Genomic DNA, 18,795 nt, shown 5'->3' with positions numbered 1-18,795 from the left:
TAGTTGTGAAATTGATTTGATAATTTTACTTTGACATACAAGTACATATTTGTACAATTTTAAGATTTTGTTTACTGTAAGATAAAAATACATTTCAGGAAGATCGAGTATGTTTAGACCATATGCTTAAAGTGATTGGTTTTATGGTATTTACACACACAATTTTTAAATACAGCCACTGCAGCTCTTTAAATAAGCGGCTAGCTTCATTTTTAATGTACGTAGAATTATTTAGAACTTTAACACAATGACACCATGATTGTCACTAATCTATTTTGCATAATCATATATAAAAAAACTCAATCCACGTTTTTCAAGTGGCGAAAACAATTTCTTGATTTAACGTGAGTCCAATTTGTTCAATAAAATCCTTTCTACCAACTTAAATTTTCTTTTTAAATTGACATAATAATGCTTTTCTTAGTGGTTTTCTTATGATATTTAACATTTTTCAAGTAAAAATTACTGTTCATGCAGTACATTGATTGTGTAGTCCAGTTGAACTCTTCTGAGGATTCTCTAATAGTGAAAAATATTTGAAAACAGTATATGCATGCACACTCTCTAATACAGCATAACACACATTCTTAATCTGTTTTGTATTTTTTTACACCAGTGAAAGTATCATACTAAGATGTTACTGATTCATGTTGGCCAGCATTCTTACCCCCTGTAGCATTCCAGTGATCTCAATGGTTGTAGGGAGACACAGTATTTCTATTGCTAGTAAAATAAAACTGTATATTTTTATCAGTAATACAAATGCTGTTTAGTATGTGCTATTGTAATGTTTCCAAGAGAGCTACTACAGGTGATATGACTAATAGTCATTGCCATGGAGGAGTTCCAGCTGTCGTATGTGGCATTGATATGATGTCCATACATTAGATGAACTGATCTGGCATTGACCTTTTGTAGGATCAGAGAATTAAGAAAATGAATAGTCTGTCTTTAACACTTTTCTTTCATGACTTCCCTGCCTAAAGGCAAGAGCTGGTGTTTGACCCCCCCCCCCCTCCAAAAAAAAGAGAGAGAGAAGGCACTGTATACAGTAGTCTACTTGATAATGGCTTGCAAATGTTACCAGAATATGGCAGATGAATATGTTCATTGGTGGTGAATCCATTGCCCAAATCAAAAATGTTCTCTTAAAAATGGGAATAAAATGTTCTAAGTTAAAATAACTTTTATCAACAGATATTTTGGAAGAATAAATTAATTTTTAGAAAGGCTACAGATAGGTACTATACAATATTATCTAAATAAACTCTTGCATATTCATAGGTCTTTTAGCTGTCAAACAATAAATTGGACATTTAATTTTGTGAGAGCACTTTCAATTCTCTGAAGTTAATTTTGAATCCTATATTAACCGGGGAATTTTACAGGTGATTGCTTGTTGAATACCACACATGGAGGCACAGAGCATCCACCAATCGCTTAGTATTTCTTGCGGCTAACCTTGTATCCTGTCTTGTGCTGTCTTTCTGCATTTTTCAGAGATACTATTGTCGTATCTTTCAAAGCCTTTGATTGCAGAATTAGCTTTGTCAAATCCTTTTAGGACCCACATCAAATGCTCAGCAGTCAATTCATCAAAAGTGTGGAGTTTGTCTCCAGCCATCATTGGTATGATGGCCATGGCATCGCTGATGTACACTGTGGATTTTTTGCTTGTGGGTTTTTAGCTCATGGATTCTTTCAGCTTGAGCTCTTACTTGATGCCCTCATTCAGCTTTGTCTGACATATGCACATAGTCCTGTTGGGTGATTAAGAACAGTTCCCATTGAAACATCTTTGTCTTGCTAAGGACAGGGCTCTGCGGAAGCAATATCTGGACTGATAGCTACTGTGATTCTTCTTCCCTTGCCAAATTTGGTGGTCTTGGCCATGTCAGCAAACGTTTTGATGACAGTTTTCTTGACTGCGCTGAAGGAGCTAGATGTCCCATCAGAATCAAGTGTACTTCTCACCAATCTCTCCATTTGTTCTTCACCAACATCTGCTATTGTCAGTAGAGTCTCTTGTCTATCTGATGTCACATGCAGTCTGGTAGATATGCTGATATTCACCTCTAGATGTGATTCAGGACCAATGGGTTTCTCAGATTATTAATGACATGGTTGGTAGGAGCTGTTACATGCTTTACATTCGTCTTCAGTTCAGAGGCGAGGACCTGTTTGTGAACTTTGTCTTCACTACTTTTTGTTGGGCCACTTCTTTCTCTATTATGAATAGCTTTTGCAAATATATACTATGAAGCTGTGTATTGTCATGCATAACACTAATACTGACCTGTGCATAAGTGACACAGAATTAAAAAGCTAGTCTCTAGAGTATTTCAAAAGCTAGTAGTGCATGCACAGGCTATTACAAATTAAAACCTTCTACTAAGGCTATGTCTACACTACTGCGGTAAGTCGACCTACGCTATGCAACTCCAGTTACGTGAATAACATAGCTGGAGTCGACGTACCTTAAGGTCGAGTTACTGCGGAGTCTACACCGCGGGGGGTTGACGGGAGAAAATCTCTCGTCGACTTACCTTACTCTTCTCGTCGGGGGTAGAGTACAGGGGTCAACTGGAGAGTGATCTGCAGTCAATTTGGTGGGTCTTTACTAGGCCTGCTAAATCGACCGCCGGTGCTAAATCGACACAATCTCAGAGTGTCGATCCCTGCCATAGTGTAGACCTGCCCTAAGAAGACTAGAGGCTGCATTTATGAACAAAAGCTTGCAAGTGGAGAAGCATTACGATAGGAATTCACATACATTATATCTACCCGCTATGGTGTGCGAGCCATGAGAACACATGCTCCTGGTGCATAACCTTTAGTTTGAGACTGATATGGTCAGCAGTGTTCAGTTGAAAGTATAGAAAACTGTTATCACTTGTGAAATACTTCAATAATTAAGAATATGCAATGTGAAAATATTTCATGTTAGTATGTTGCAAAATGTTATTTGCTATTTTTGACACATGCTAAACAGTTTAATCATTTCGGGGGGGCAGGGAGGGAAATCCTTGACCATTCAAAACCACTAAAAATCTCTTAATACGTTGTCATTTGGTAGCTTTGACCAATAAATACCACATTAAGCTTCTGAGTTAATGTAATCAGTAATAACTATAGTCAGTAGTCATATTGCAGTGTTTCTGGAACTGGGGGGGAAAAAAAGACACTTTTTTATTTTGGGTACCATTGTTTTACCTCGTCTACAGACTTATGGCACCACTTGGCAGCTCAACATCAGATCTCATCTAAACATATTAAAATAAACTTTCAAATCCTATATGATGTGATTGTGTATACAGTGGGTATATTAAACTCCAAAAATATGGCCCTTTTTGGAGAATTGCCACACTTCTGCTGAGGTAAGGAAGGGACTTGGCATGTTAGGGTCCTGCAGTTTTAGCTACATAGGCTACAAATGCAAGGACATCACACTCTCTCAAAGTTCTGGAAAGTGGGCATGTTAGCTTAACTGAAGCTGCATTTAGCAGAAAAGTATAGTCTACTGTACTATTTCTGTAAGGTGGAAACAGATATGTAAATTGTATGTATAGTTCTCAACATTTTTATCTCCCACACTGACTGCGCAGTGTTCTAAAATTATGCTCTACTTATTGACCTTCCTTTGTCCTTCCCTTATCTGTGTTTATCTGAGAATCTCATCAGATCTAATTTATCCTGGGCTAAAACGTTGTATTATAAGAAATGGTAGCTGTCAAAGTGGAGGAGAAAATTCTTAAGATCTTCATTAGAGAACTGCAAATTCATAGTTTCTCTATTAGAGTTCACTGTTACAAATGTTCACTTTGACATCTAGTTATAATTACGGTATTCTTAGATGTGAAAGTTTTCAAACTAGTGGCCTCTCCAGGAAAAGGACCACTTCTTTACTGCCAGTGGTTGACAAGTCTGATTCTTTCCTCAAATCTGCACGTAGGCTGAAGATTGACTGCAAGGATTAGCAGACCTTCCTACTTAACGGAAGCTTTTACATAAAAATGGATTCATTTTCGTAACGTTTATAGTTGCCAAAAGTTGAGGGTACTATTGCAGGAAAGCTTGGATTAAGTGAGTTTTGCATTTAGCTCTGAATTCTGCTAATGCTGGTCATTCTTATTTCATCTGGCAGTGAGTTCCATTGTCTTTGTTTGGCTCCCATGAAAGTTCTGTTTCTTGCAGTCATAAATTTGCCATATTGATCAACAGTTTAATTGTTCCAGTGTAGCTGTCATGAGAGGTGGTTGTGGACAGAGAAGCATTCTGTCACGTAGGACTCTGAAAATCTTGACAATAGCCTTGAACTAGTCTGTGTCACTGGGGAGTCAGTGCAAAAATTGGCAAGTTGAAGTAATGTATTCCTGGCAATCTGTGTTTCTGAGCAGGCAGGGTGCTCTGTTCTGAATCAGTGGGAGCTTTTTCAGGGCATGGGAATTCCTAATGCAGAATTACAAGAATTGGTTAGATTTTGCCCCATATAAATTCTGCAATGCAGTTTTATATTGTCAATACAAAAGTAGGTGGAATATTGAACAATTTAGGAAAAGCACATTAAACTTAATATAACACAATAAAAACAAGTACTATTTGGATTATACTCCTTTGTGTATTCAGTTAAAAATCTTTATTTTAAATTTATTTGAGGCTGATCCAGAATTTCCAATGTACTGCTCCAAATGTGCCACAAAGCAGGTGATTTTGCTTCATGGTACCTTGCGCATTGCGTAAGAGTCCTGCTTGCCACACCCCAACTGAAAAACTTCCTGCCCCAGATGTGTCAGGATGCACCAGTCTTCCTGTGTGGATCATGACAATATTGAATATTCCTTGTATTACAGCAGTGCCTAGCAGCCCTAACTGGCATTGTCACACTAGAAGTAATCTCTGGACCAAGAAACTTATTGTTTATATAGACAAGACAAAGAGTGGGAGAAAAGTATGATTACCCCATTTTACAGATTGGGAGCTGAGGTGCAGAGAGATTGACATGTTGAAGGTCAAAGGAAAACTGCAGTGGACATGGAAAATTAACCCAGAATTTTCTGAGTAACAGTCTAGTGCTTTTAATCACAAGGCTGTATCATTTCTCTCATTGTTGAGGAAGGAAAAGATTTGTCTGATTCAGCAGGTGTTATACAATTGTTGGGTTTGATAGCTGTAACAGTATTTGGAGTTATGGGCATATCTACCTATGAGGCAGTCTCAGTGGTCCCATGCTGCACGGCTTTCATGTTGCAGTTATGTAATTGAACTAAAATAATATAAATACATACAACTGAAGGCTAAGATACTAAAAGCCATTTGGCCATATGTGAATCTAATTGGCATTAGTAGGAAAACTGACTTTCTTTCATTTTCAGAGGTGTGGGAGCATGCCCATGTCCTCTTCCTCCCCCCACCCCCACTGTTCAGCATACCACTAACAGATATATTTGTCAGCTATTTATATGTTGTTCTTGTTTAATTCTGTTTTCCTCCTTAGTCTCTTTAGGTTCAGACTTCCAAGTACAGAACATATTTAGTATCAGTGTTAAGGAGTCCTAGTTTTGCACTGAGCTTTTGAAATGACTGAAGAGAGATTGAAAATAGCCAGGGTGGATTTGATTTAAATCACTAGTCAGGAAGACTCGATTTAATCATGGATTTCTACATAAAAGTGCATTCTTGTTGGTTGTTATAACCTTAATACATATTCTTCACAACTCAGAGATAAATGTAGGTTTCATTTTTAGAAGGTACACACTATAAATTTTTAAAGTGATTTATTTTGAAAACTTTTCAGATTAGTTTTACAGCTATATCAGAAAATGAATGATTGGTTATTTCATTTACCAAAGGTAATTGAAGCAGATATTTATGAAATCATTGGGAGGTGAACTATCTCCAATTCAACAGGTTAATCATTAATATTTGGAGGATTTTCTTGCCATGCTGTATTAGGAGGAGAACATCACCAGACAAACATGTAAATTGTTTTATTTAACTAAAACAACAACGTTAAGTATTCTGGATTTTTTTCTTCAACAGCAAACGTTTAATATTTTAACAAAACAAGCATATGAATTTTTGAATTTCGTTAAACGTTCAAGTTTTTTAAAATCAGATTTGTTTTTGTTAAAATTGTTTTTAACTAAAATAGTTAAATGAAATATGTAAAAAACAAACTAACTAAATCGACTGTCAGCCAGGTCAACATGAGAAACTTAAAATATTGGCTTCTGCAGCTAACTCAGTCGTCTTCACCTTCATTTTCCTGTTTGTTCATAATCTGGAAAAGAAAAACAAGCTTTCCTGCTTTTTCAGGTCCCAAACTATTTCTCTATTTGGAATGAATTAGTCCAAAGGAAGAAAATATTTTTTCTAAACCAGCAGAAGAAGCTACTGCCATTAAAAATGAGATTATCACTTCAACAGTCTCTGAATCCAAGTGCTTAAGTGACTTCCACCAGTTCACTGGTGTGACTTTCTTTAAAACTTCATCAGCAAACATATATTTATTGAATGGTTCACCCTTAGCTCTGAAGTTTAATATAGTTGGCATTATGGAGGGATGATTGCTGGATGTCCATGTCATAGCCAACTCCTCTTCTTCAGCAGTTAAGAATTGACCCTGGTACCGAGTATTGAGAATATTTGCAAGAAAATGAGCTGGAGATGGTGCTTGTCCCATTTGTTTTTTAATGCTTGTAATTTAACTCTGTCATTGCATATTTCTCTTTTTAAGATCTTACTCAGTTCCTTCCAAATTTCAACAGCGTCAGCAATAAAACAGCTATTTCCCTGCATTTTGTTCAAGGCTACAGAAATAGGTTTCAGGGTACTCAGCATGTGTTCAACATTTCTCTTAAGCCCAATGTTGAGAACTTTGGCTGTGACAGTGCCATCTATTTTTCATGATTTTGTTCACAAACTCTCATTAGATTAGGCCAGTTCTTGATATAGTGCTTAAAACAGTCCACTACTGAGTTCCATTGCAAGTCTTGTGGGAGCGTTAGCTTGGTTTTTTCAGAGCAGCTGCTGCAAAGTGGTTGTTACGGAAGTATTTTGCAATTTCAACAAGTCTTTGGCTAGGAAGTGCATCAAATGAGCACTGCAACTGTATGTTACTAGCTTGGGACTCTCTTCTAAAGAATTTCTTCTCATCATGGATACGTTTGCAGCATTGTCTGTGACCAAGCTGCGTACTAGACATTTGAATTTTTTTCACAGTTATAGCTTTAACTGCTGATACTTGTAAGTATTCTGCTGTGTGTTGTGCATTTCCTGATGTATCAATTGTTTCTGTGAGGAAGACATTCCCTTCTTCTGTTGTCACACAAGCAAATACGACAGGATCATTGTGGACATTGCTCCCCCCATCAAGACTCAGGTTAACAATTTTACCCTCTAGACCTTTTGCACACTGCTCAGTTTCTCTTTCATACACTTTATCCAGCAATTTGCCTGCAACATCTGCTCTGTTGGGTGGACTGTATCCTGGTCTTAATGACTGAAACATGTTAATGAAGTGTGGGTTCTCAATCATATGGAAAGGAGTTTGTTGCATAAACAAACTGGGCGATTTTTTAATCAATTACCTCTTTTGTAATCTGCTGGTTCTTACCACAAACTGGTTGTTTCTGGATGATGGAGATTTTTTTTCTCTTTTTGCTACAGGTGATATACTGTGGCTATGTGACATACATGATGTGACTGTAGCACTATCATTGGCAGATAACTCTGAAACTATAGAAGATGATGGTGATCTTGAAGGTGGATAGTCTTCAGAATCCTGTATGTTGAGGATGGATTCTCCTAAACAAAATAAGTCAATGCAGTTATTTAATTTATTACCATACTGCTCATTTAGTATTACTCATTGCATTCACTGACACTCAGTACTACCTTAAAGGTGAAATTGTAAAAGGAAGATCTGCCTATTTCAGCTATTTATTTTTTATCAAAACTGCATCTAAAATGATAGTATCATAGAGAAACAACTATTATTTTTTTGCTCAAACATGAGTATTTAAGAGTAGTCCAGAAGGAAGACAGGCAGTCCTTAAGAAAGAAGTATGAAATAAAAAAGTTTACCAACCTGAAGATCCTGCATGTTCAGACATGTTCCTTTCATCATCTTCAACACAGCTTCCTCCTAAGAAGGAACACTTCTCGTGATGTTGTTTCATTTGGGCAACCAGGCCTTGCATTTCTTTGTTGCACTGTTTGCATTTTGCACGCATGCCTGTCTTACCCACAGATAGAGGAACTTCATTAAAATATTCCCAAACTGGGTCTCTTTTATGGCCTGCAGCAATTATAGGTTTTACCTGCTAGTGAGAGAATGGTATGGTAGATCTCAAATCAATGAAGGCTACACTCAGACCTCAAGACTTCTGGAATATGCTGGCTCAAACAGTTTCACTTTTGTTTCTACTGCCTATCCCTCCCTTCTCACATGTATCTCCAGATTTCTCCTTATCCAGATTTATTCTGCCCCCAACAATCTTCTATTCATTGAACTTTTTGAAACTTTGCACTTTTAGAGAGAGGTAAGGGATTGACTCTGTGTACACAAATTTGCAGAGGGACAGACAATAGGGTTGAGGTCTGTTATTTCTCACCTCTATATATTATTTATTTAAAAACATTTTTGCTATTAACAAGCATGTTATCTCTGGAGACACAAATCCACAGTTTGAGAACTGTAAAACTAAGCATCTCTGATAGTATTTTCTTGACTGAGCACTGAGTCCCATTGGGTAGATAGAAAGATTAACCTAAATAATCTATACTGAAGCCCCTGGAACCCCATAAGATTGGGTCCCTAATCCATGAACTATTGGAACTCATTTAGAAAACTTTTCTTAAACATTACATAAATATATTGTCTCATACCCTAGAATTAGAATTTATAATCCCTATTCCATGATGAGATATCTTTGAGCTATAATGTATCTTAATTAAAACTATCTTTAGATAGATTCCCCCCCCAAAGAAAGCATTTTATCAAAAAAATCAGATTTAAAAAAAAAATCATTGATTTTTACCCACCCTGAAAATAGCCTCACCACCCCCCTTTCCATTTGTACTGCTTCCATAAGGTTGTATATTCAGTGAATAATTAATGTAAGAAGAAAGAACCGGAACTTCTACAAATATACTGATGTATATACAGTATATACATGCCATAAAAATCTACAGTATATACATGCCATAAAACAAGCATTTACTCCATTTACTAAAGCTTCTGTTTTATGACAGATGAAGCAAAAATAAATGTTAAAGAAAGCAAATCTGTTTTCAGAGCAGTGTAATATCTTAAGTTTTTAAAGAGTAGACTTGTTGGATTTTGCCAGTTTCTATTTTAATATAGCCTTCCCTCATCCCCCAAGCAAGATTTTACTTTTGATGATTGGCACCAGCATTACATGAAGCTTTCCTTAGAGTTCCAAACTGCTATTGATTTTTCCAGTGGCTTAGTATAGTGGTTCTTAGCATTCCTTCCAGGTCCTTTCCTAATTTGTAAGGAACACTTGCTGTCCCAGTATGCCAAGGTCTGGCAATTTTCTTTTCGGTTGCAGACGTTGCCACATTGTACAGAAATCACGTGGAATGCTCTGAAGTGGTAATTTTGATGGCAGAAATAGAAAAAGGAGAAAATTACAAAATAATTCAAGATTATGTAATTATATACATTCAGACTTATTTTGCTTTCAGCGCCAGTTTTCTTACCAATCGTTGCAAAGAACAAGACAAGTAAGCCTCAAATTTGAGGCTTAGTCTTTCACCTTTCTCATTCCTCAGTTGTAAGACTCCCATTTTGTTTTATTATTCAGGACTTTGCTTTGTGACTAATCTCCTCCCAGTGGTGATTGAGGGCTAAATACCCCTTGTGCAGTATTTAGTTTTCTCTACTTCTCTGCGAGATGCTCAGATGGGAAAACAGTTAGTCCACACGCTGATTTATTCTGCTTAATTCTCTGATGTTATTATTCAGGAATTCGTGTCTACACACGGAGTTAATCAAGAAAAGTTAATCAGGAGCAACTCAACGTGTAGCCAAGCCTTCCCTTAGTCCGGAGTGATCTTGAAGATTCTTGTTTCAGCATAAGCCTTTTGACGATGAGGTCATTTGGAAAGTCCAATAAAATCATCCTTCCAAGAATGCTGTTAGAAGTTCTGCTTATAGAAAGCAACAACCACATCACCATTGTTCACATCAGTAGGAAAGGAGGCACTAGAAACAAACAGATCCAGAAACTCAGAAATCCTGCCAATGTCTGTAACATCTAGATCTCCATTTTGAACCACTTACATCTAGAGGAAGCAGCCCACATGAGGCTGAGAGATCTCTTCACAGAAATAAAGGAAAATGAGCTAGGATATTCTTGTGTTTCTAGCCCCAAATAGTTAATTCTAAAAGATAACCTTGTTTGCAAATTACCTATACAGAAGTTTCATTGTGGAGTCTTGGAAGATGGACACTCTTTTTTTTCCCTTCTAGTTGAGGAGTGCTTGACTTATTGCCTTCTATTTGTTGGTAAAAGTAGCTTGGAAGTTATAGGGATTATGCCTTTTTGATTCTAACTTTCCAATTTTGGCCTCGCAGACCATGGTTCTCTTATCTACATCAGACTAATAGCTATTTTTGCTCATGAGATACTTAATTCATCAAGGTCCTTTTCATTATTCAGACCTGCTGAGACTCCAGTTGTTGTCTTATATAGCACAAATACTTCAGACAGCTATTGGATTTCCTCCTTAAATTAATAATGAGGAAGAATAAAAGAACATGCAAGAGAATGGGTTTTTCTAGTGTGCCCAAAGGCAATAAATCTCTTGCAGGCCACTATTTAAAAAAATTTACTGGGTTCCGGTTACCTGTTTTTCCAAAGGCCTGAGCCTCCATTACATTAAAGGCCAGGTATCTGCTGTACAATCAACCAATTCTTTAGTCTCAAAACCAGTTCTTCTTCCTTGTTTTTTGAGTTTTTTGGCTAGGAGACCGTGATAATCTGCCTGCTCCTACTGAATGGAAACTCCACAACGACAACAAGAAGGAAACCAAACTTAACAGTGCAAAGTTTCTGAGCTACTTCCTGAGCAAAGGCAAGAAACAAAATACCATCCCCAGAGAACTCGCCTTTTACAACCTTCTGACCACCACATATGCCGTATAAAACTCCACATATGCTGAACAGCTCTGCAGACATACTTTGGAAAAACTGAGGAACCATCTTCTGCACCTCACATACTCCAGAAGGGACCATGTCAAACAAAAAATCCATTACATTATCCCACACACTGGAAGAAAAAATAATCACGAAACTTACTGGAAATCATGCAGGAACCTCAAAACAACTATCAGAAAACATGGTGTCAGCCTGTTACCCTGGAATTCAACATTCCTGCACCCCAGAACTTGATAGTACCACAGTCAGTTATTTTGTATGTTCAGCCATTGCCAGCTGAAAACCAAATGCCACATATCGAGGAATAATTTTAGGCTTTTGTGAGGCAAGGTCAGATGACTGCATACTTGCAGTTTGCTAATCAGAATGGGAGGATGGGACACAAAAATTATGGAAGAGAGTGAGTGAATAGAGACCTTGGTTTTAGGTGCCTCTGACATATTGTTTTTATAGCTACAAATGTTTTGAGATAGTGAGTAGTTTGTTGAAATTAGGAGAATTGGTGATCCAGTAGAGATTATTATGCTGACCCGCTAGGAGCCACTATATAGGCTTTATGCTTTGTTAGAATTAGCTATAAAAGATTAGGTAAAAGTAAATACTTCAAAGCAGTTCGCGGGAGCTTTTCATAGGGCAAGGAGCTGACCTCTAAACTCCCCATCAACTCGATGGAAGGAGGGTCCCTGGAAGCCCAGCTGGAGATCACTCGAAACCATCTCAGACTATGGGTAACTATACCTGCGATGTCCTCAACCTGTTGCAGGTGTGTGCTTAATATCTAATAAATAGTAGTTTTAGATAAGAGCACACTTGCTTGTATCAATCATTTATGAGATGGAAGCATGGTGTTCCCATTGATTTATTTCTGCTACCCCTTGGAGAGAAACAGTTAAGTTACCACTGCTTAGGGTTCTGAAAACCCCAGGTAACAAGCCATCCAACACAAAAACAAAAAGTGGAACCAACTATAACTCCACAACCAACAGAACAACACCTCCAGAGCAGTGGTGCTCAAACTTTTTCAGTTGTGCCTCCCTTTTCCCAGTAACTGAATCTGTCTGCGTCTCCCCTTCATTACTGCATAGCCAAGGCTTCCTCGGCAGCGGAACTTGGGCTGAAGGCAGAGCTGGGGGCAGAACTGGGGATGGGGGAGGAGCTGGGGATAGAGACGGAGCTGGTCTGGGAATGGAGAGAGAATGAGAGCAGAGCTGAGCTGGGGGGTGGAGTAGAGCTGCAGCTAGGGTTGGAGCTGGTCTGGGATGGAGAGGGAATGAGGGTGGAGCTGGGCCTGGAGGTGGAACAGGACTGGGGGCTGATTGGGGTTGGAGGTGGAGCTGGTCTGGGGGTGGAGCGGGGATGGAAGTGTGGCACACCCTCCCTGCCCCCTGTGGGGGCCGGTCCCATCCCCCCGAACATTTCTCCACTCCTCCCCGGGGGGGGGGGAGGGGATGCACTCCACAGTTTGAGAACCACTGCTCTAGAGTAACCATGACAAGGGACTGAACTTCTGCACCACTGCAGAAATTGGTATCCTACTAACATGGTGAACAAAAATAATTCTTTCACTGACTCTGCCTCAGAGAATTCTTTCACAACAAAGATGATACCACTCAGAACTACCGCATCCCGGACAATCATAAGCAAAAGGAATCATCTGACTGGACACCCCGCCCCCCCAGTGGACAAGACCACACAATGAATCATTACATCAATTGCATTAGAAAAAATATTGACTGTGAAATCCTTAACAAACATTACATCCACCTGAGCATTGTGGCTGAGAAGGTAGTTATTCAGTCCCTGACATTCAGCTATGATAGCGATCAAACCAGCAGACAGAGGGGGTGCCATTGTAGTCCTCAACCGTGATGAGTACGTTGATGAGACCAACCGACAATTCAGTGACACAATGTACTTTATAGAACTCAGAAGACCCCCCCACCACACTTAACACAGTAATTTAAATATATCTTCACATACTTCTTCCAAACAACTCCAAGAGAAACTCTATAACCTCATCCCCCATAAACCTGCCCCAGGAACTTCTACATGCTTCCCAAGATAAAAAAAAGAACACAGGCAGATGCATCATATCTGGCTACATCACTCTTACTAAAGGAATATCAGATTTTGTAGAAACTATCCTGAAGTCACTCACTACACATAGGGCCAGTTTCCTCCATGACAGCCAGCTTTCTCCAGAAACTCCACAGCATTAACGTGTCTTTCAGAACAACCATCCTTGCCATCATGGATGTCACTTTCCTATACACCAACATGCCTCACAATGACAGCATAGCTGCCTGCCTCAAATATTTTCAAGAGAATGGACAACGCTTAGAAATCCACCCCAACGTCACGAAACTCATCCATTTCATCCTCACCCATAACAACTTCACATTTAACAACAAACATTTTGTCCAAACCCTGGGAACAACCATGGGTACTAGGATGGCCCCCCCAATATGCCAGTCTCTTAATGGGCCACCTTCAGGAAAAATTTCTGGACAAATGTACCACAAAATCAGTAATATAATTGAGATACATCAATGATATTTTCATCCTCTGGACAGATGACCTAAACTCCCTCACAGATTTCCACCACAACCTCAGCAGCCACCACCCATCCATCAAACTCTAAAACAGTCGCACACCAGCATCAACTTCCTGGACACCACAATCTGTTTCAGCAATGGAACCCTATGGACAACTATAGACAGAAATCCATGGATCACCACACTTACTTCCACAGATATAGTAGCCAGCCCAAACAAACCTAGAACTCCTGAGTGGGTAGGCACTCAGATAACATGGAATATGCTCTGAGGGGAAAGTCCAGGATATACACCTTAACACTTAAAGCCACCTTTACCAAACAAGAACACTCCACTAGAGAAGTAGATCACATCATGGAATGGGCCACCCAAATACCTCAAGAGAACCTGCTTCAAATACCTCAGGAGAACCCCCCCCCCCCAAAAACAGACTGCACATCCTGGCTGTCACCTACCACCCCACATTGGAATCTATATGGGGTATCATCAAAAATTACAACCCATACTTGATGGAGACTACATCCTGAAGGAAGAAATCTTTTCCAACTCTCCCCCACTTTTGGACTTCAGATAACCCTTAACCTTGGCAAGCTCCCCGCAGACCAGGACACACTTAACTCAAAGCGGCACCAGACCCTGCCAGAATAACAGATGTAAAATCTGAAGACGTATCTCCACTGCTACAATGATCAATGTGCCACACAACACACTTTTCAAGATGTATGGGTCCCACACATACCTATCACAACATGTGGTGTACCTCATCCAGCGCATCAAATGCCCCAACACATTTTCTTGAATGATCTGTCTCAGAAAAATAAGACAAAAACACCCTAACCCTGTGGGTGAACACTTTGCACAAGGAGATCAATCTGAGAGCTGAGAGGTCAGATATATCCTCAATGGAAAACTGCACAACATCATCAAAAAAATGAGCCTGGGAGCTTAAATTCATAACTCTTCTGGACATTAAAAACCATGGACTTAATAGACACACTGGTTTTGTGGCCTATTACAGCAACTAGTAGCACACCCTGCAGTCTACTATCCCTTCATTGTCCTATGACTACAGAAATGTTAATTGCCAACTTCATTTTAAGCGGTCTCCTACAAAATATGTGAACCCCTTATACTTAACAATCTGTCCCACCTTGTGTTTAGCGTGGATACTCTAGTTTCCTTCTCCAGACATAAAGAAAAGTTCTCTGAAGCCTGAAAGCCTGTCTTCTCCACCAGCATAAGTTGGTCCAATAAAAGAGATAACCTCACTCACCTTGTTTTTCTCTACTCCTATTGACTCATTTAGTAATGGAAAATTATCGTGTTTGTGACATCACAGTCTATACCATGAAAATGAACTGTAATGTCCCAAACTAAAGATACTGACTTCACTGATGGGGAATTATTTGAAACTTGTGTTCAGTGCATGTACATTATAGGTTTTTTCCCACCTGCTGTTTTCTAAAAATCAGAGTAAGGAGTTTCAGAGGGATGCACACTTAAACAGTGTATGCAATATTAGATACACAAGGTGGGTGAGATATCTTTTATTGGACAAATTGAAGTTGGTGAGAGAGACAAGTGTTTGAGCTACACAGAAGTCTTCTCTCAGCAACAGAAGTTGGTCCAGTAAAAGAGATCACCTCGCCCACCTTGTTTCTCTAATATCCTGATATCAACACAGGGAGCTTTGAGAGCACAGGAAGATATGCCTGGTCAACACTAGGAAATTAGGTCGATATGACTGTGTTGCTCAGGGGTGTGAAAAATCGACACCCCTGAATGATGCAGTTAAACCAACCTAACTCCTGGTGTAGACTGTGCTAGGTTGACTAGAGAATTCTCCCATCAACCTAGCTATTGCCTCTTAGGGAGGTGGATTACCTATGCTGATGGGAGAAGCCCACTTTGGCATATATAGTGTCGTCAGTGAATCATTATAGGGGCACAGCTGCAGTAGTGCAGCTGTGCCACTACAGCATTTTCAGTGTCAACAAGCCCACAGGCTCTCTGCTTTCTGGAGCTTGGACCTGACAGAGCCTACAGCAGCCCAGAGCAGCAATTGCAGGAAAGTCCTGCTGAGCCGTGAGCATACCCAGTGTGGGCAGAATCTTCAGAGATTTTAGCTGTTAATCCTAATAAGTATCTACTGAGCACATGCAAACTGCATTCTCCCTCCCCCCTCCCCCCCAAAGGCTTATAACTTAGCCAAATTTAAGTGGATTTTCACAAGGCTGGCAAAAGACATATCTGTGATACAAGGGACGCTTTCCTGCCAAATTTGGAGTCCCTGCTCCAAAGCATGGGGATGCCAGAACTATTCAAAGTAAAGGTTACCAAGAGTTAACATGGGCAAAATGTTTTTTCCCTAGCCTCTCTCTTGGCAACAGCTGAACTGCTTTGACTGAAATTTTCCAAAAAAACTCAGCCTAGGGCAGACACCTGGCATGGAAAACTTCAGCCCAAATGGTTAAAGTTTGGTAAAGTTATAAGCAGCTGAATATAGGGGTTTATAATGAGAAGTATCAGGTAAGTTTAATACTATGCAGTGCTACCAGCCCCACCTACAATGTGCAATATAGCTAACAGCTAGGGTTCAAAGTGGTGAAACTCCCACTTGAGCATAATTTTTCATATCTTCATTTTCTCACTTGCTATACCTACTTTGTTCTATTTCTCTCATAGAAATAGGGTGACTCTAGATCAGTAGTTCTCAACCCGCCCAATCAGCACACAGCTGAGCCCATGTGATATCCTCAGGGCTATACAGGGTACATATAGTGTGTGGATGCGGCCAAGGGTGAACGTGGGCCAGGCCGGTACTCTGTACCGGTAAGAACCCGCACCGGCCCATACCCAGCCCACATTAAAGAGCTGCTGCAGCAGTGCTTTAAAGTCCCTGCCCCTTTCGCCTCCCCTACCGGGAGGGTCTGTACTGGCAGGGCCGCAGACGGGGGAGGGGGAATGTGCAGCGACCTTAAAGCGCTGCTGTGGCGCTTTAAGGATCCTCAAAGCGCTGCAGCGGCAAAGGACCGTCCTTAAAGTGCTGCCGTGGCAGCTCTTTAACTTCGCTGCCTCTTCCCCCCGTCGGCAGCCCTGCTGGTAGGGTCCGTACCGACAGGGGAGGCAAAAGGGGCAAGGACATTAAAGCACTGCCATGACGGTCCTTTGCCATGGCAGCGCTTTAACATTCCTGTGCTGCCCCTCCCCCCCCCCCGGTCAGTGGGGGGAGCAGCAACGGTAAAGCGCTGCCATGGCAAAGGGCCCTGCAGCACTTTAATGTCCCTGCCCCATTGTGCCCCCCCCCCCACCGCAGCCTCTGACGGGCGGGGGGGGGGGCAAAGGGAGCAGTTGCCCTGCGGCCGGCGATTTAAAAGGGCCTGGGGCTCCAGACGCTGCTGCCGCTAGCGGACCCTTTAAATCAACACCAGAGCCCTGGGCGGCGCAGGCGAGGCGGCCTGAAAGGGCAGGTTGGGGGATGCTGACCTCCCCCCAGCCCCGCCCCTTCTGCCCGAAGCCCTGCCCCTTCCAGGGGCCAGAGGGCCCCCCGCACCCCGGCCCATACCCGTAACTGGCCTAACTTACTTTCATCCCTGGATGCGGCCTATATAACATAAGGAGAGCTGCATATGTGGTCCACAATGGTAAATAGGTTGAGAACCACTGCTTTAGATAATATAGCTTGTCAAAAGCTGTTAGTATAATTGTCCATCTTGACAGCTACAATTGCAGAAATCTCCTATGCTGCTGTAGAAACAGGGAGATAATCTTTTTTTTCCTCACTGCACCTAATTTCTCAAAAAAAAATCAAGTAATTGACAGGCTCTCCCACAGGCCAAGGGGTGTTTAGACCCACCTCAGTCTTGAAGATGGAAAAAACAGGAAAGGAGGGGATCCCAAGTAGGAAGTACAAGCACTTCCCTCTGTTATTCAAATTTTCATCCCTTTAATGCATTCCCCACTGTTACAGATCCCTCAGGCCTTTGCAGGCTGCCACTGGTGTGACCTGGAGCAGGGTCAAATTTGGGTTCTCCTGTAATATTTCCGGCCTCCTCCTCACCCTTGACTGGAAGAAAAGGAGAACTATTTTCAAGGAAGAGGACCTACCCTCAGAGATCCTTTTCCCTGTTCCTACCCAGTGGAGTTCCCTACCCATTGTTTCCCCCCCTCTCCCCCTGATGTTGCATCCCAGGACCATTGCCTAGGTAAACCAACCATACTCTGCTTCCCTCCTTTCCAGTCTGTGGGGGTTAGGTCCTTTCTCCTCAGGTAACAAGCTTCTTAAATGGCTCCCTCTCATCTTGCTTTCTGACTTTCCTTCTCAGGCCTATTCTTGGACTTGTCTTCCCTGAGAGATGGAAGGGTCCTGTGTGTGGCTCTCCATTTCTCTGGAGATGAAGCATAAGGTTGAAGTGAAAGTAGGCTCTTACTCCAAAGATCCAGTTTTGTCTCCCTCTCTCAAATCCAGTCTTTTCACTGGGGAATTCCCAGATAATTTTACCAGAGATGTGGGCCTCTCTAATGTCTCATTTGGCACTGACTTTCTATCTTTGCTGTTGAGCAAAAGATCACAAAGAATGAGGTTGAGCTTTTCAGTATTCCTTCAAGGGCTAACTCACGAAAAAGTCCTCGCTGTGCATCCCTCTATCAAAATGTTAGAGGTGGGTTACTCCACTCTGGACAAGGCCTTTTCTTTTCCTATGAATCAGCACAAGGTTTACAAACTCAGTTTCAGTGTTTCAGGATCTCTGGCTGCCCCACCCCAGTTTGGAGTCAGCAGTGGCCTCTTACTTCAGGATTTCGAGTCTTTGATTGGAGACAGTAATTGCATGAACGAAGGACTGATCAGACAGATATTCATCCTAGGGTGTAAGCCTGTTGCCACAGCTGTGCATGTCCCTTGTACATCTACAGCTGCCATCTGAAGTCTAATGGAGGTCCATTTAGACAAGAGTACTCTGTTCCTGGCTTCACAAACTAGATTGCAGAAATCTAACGAGGTGTCTGCTAGCTCTGAAGAGTCTCAACATCAAGGCTCAGGTCTATAATTATCT

General features: G+C 40.9%; 1 protein-coding gene across 1 annotated transcript in view; it reads left to right on the top strand.

The window, feature by feature from the left end:
• The window catches only part of ARHGAP5 (Rho GTPase activating protein 5), a 72,747-nt gene that overhangs the window by 28,657 nt on the left and 25,295 nt on the right, over positions 1-18,795 (top strand). The window lies entirely within an intron of this gene.

This window comes from Emys orbicularis, chromosome 4 (genome assembly GCF_028017835.1).
Source record: "Emys orbicularis isolate rEmyOrb1 chromosome 4, rEmyOrb1.hap1, whole genome shotgun sequence".
Classification (NCBI taxonomy): domain Eukaryota; kingdom Metazoa; phylum Chordata; order Testudines; family Emydidae; genus Emys; species Emys orbicularis.
The sequence above is the reverse complement of the archived record's forward strand: the minus strand, read 5'-3'. Positions and strand labels throughout refer to the sequence as shown.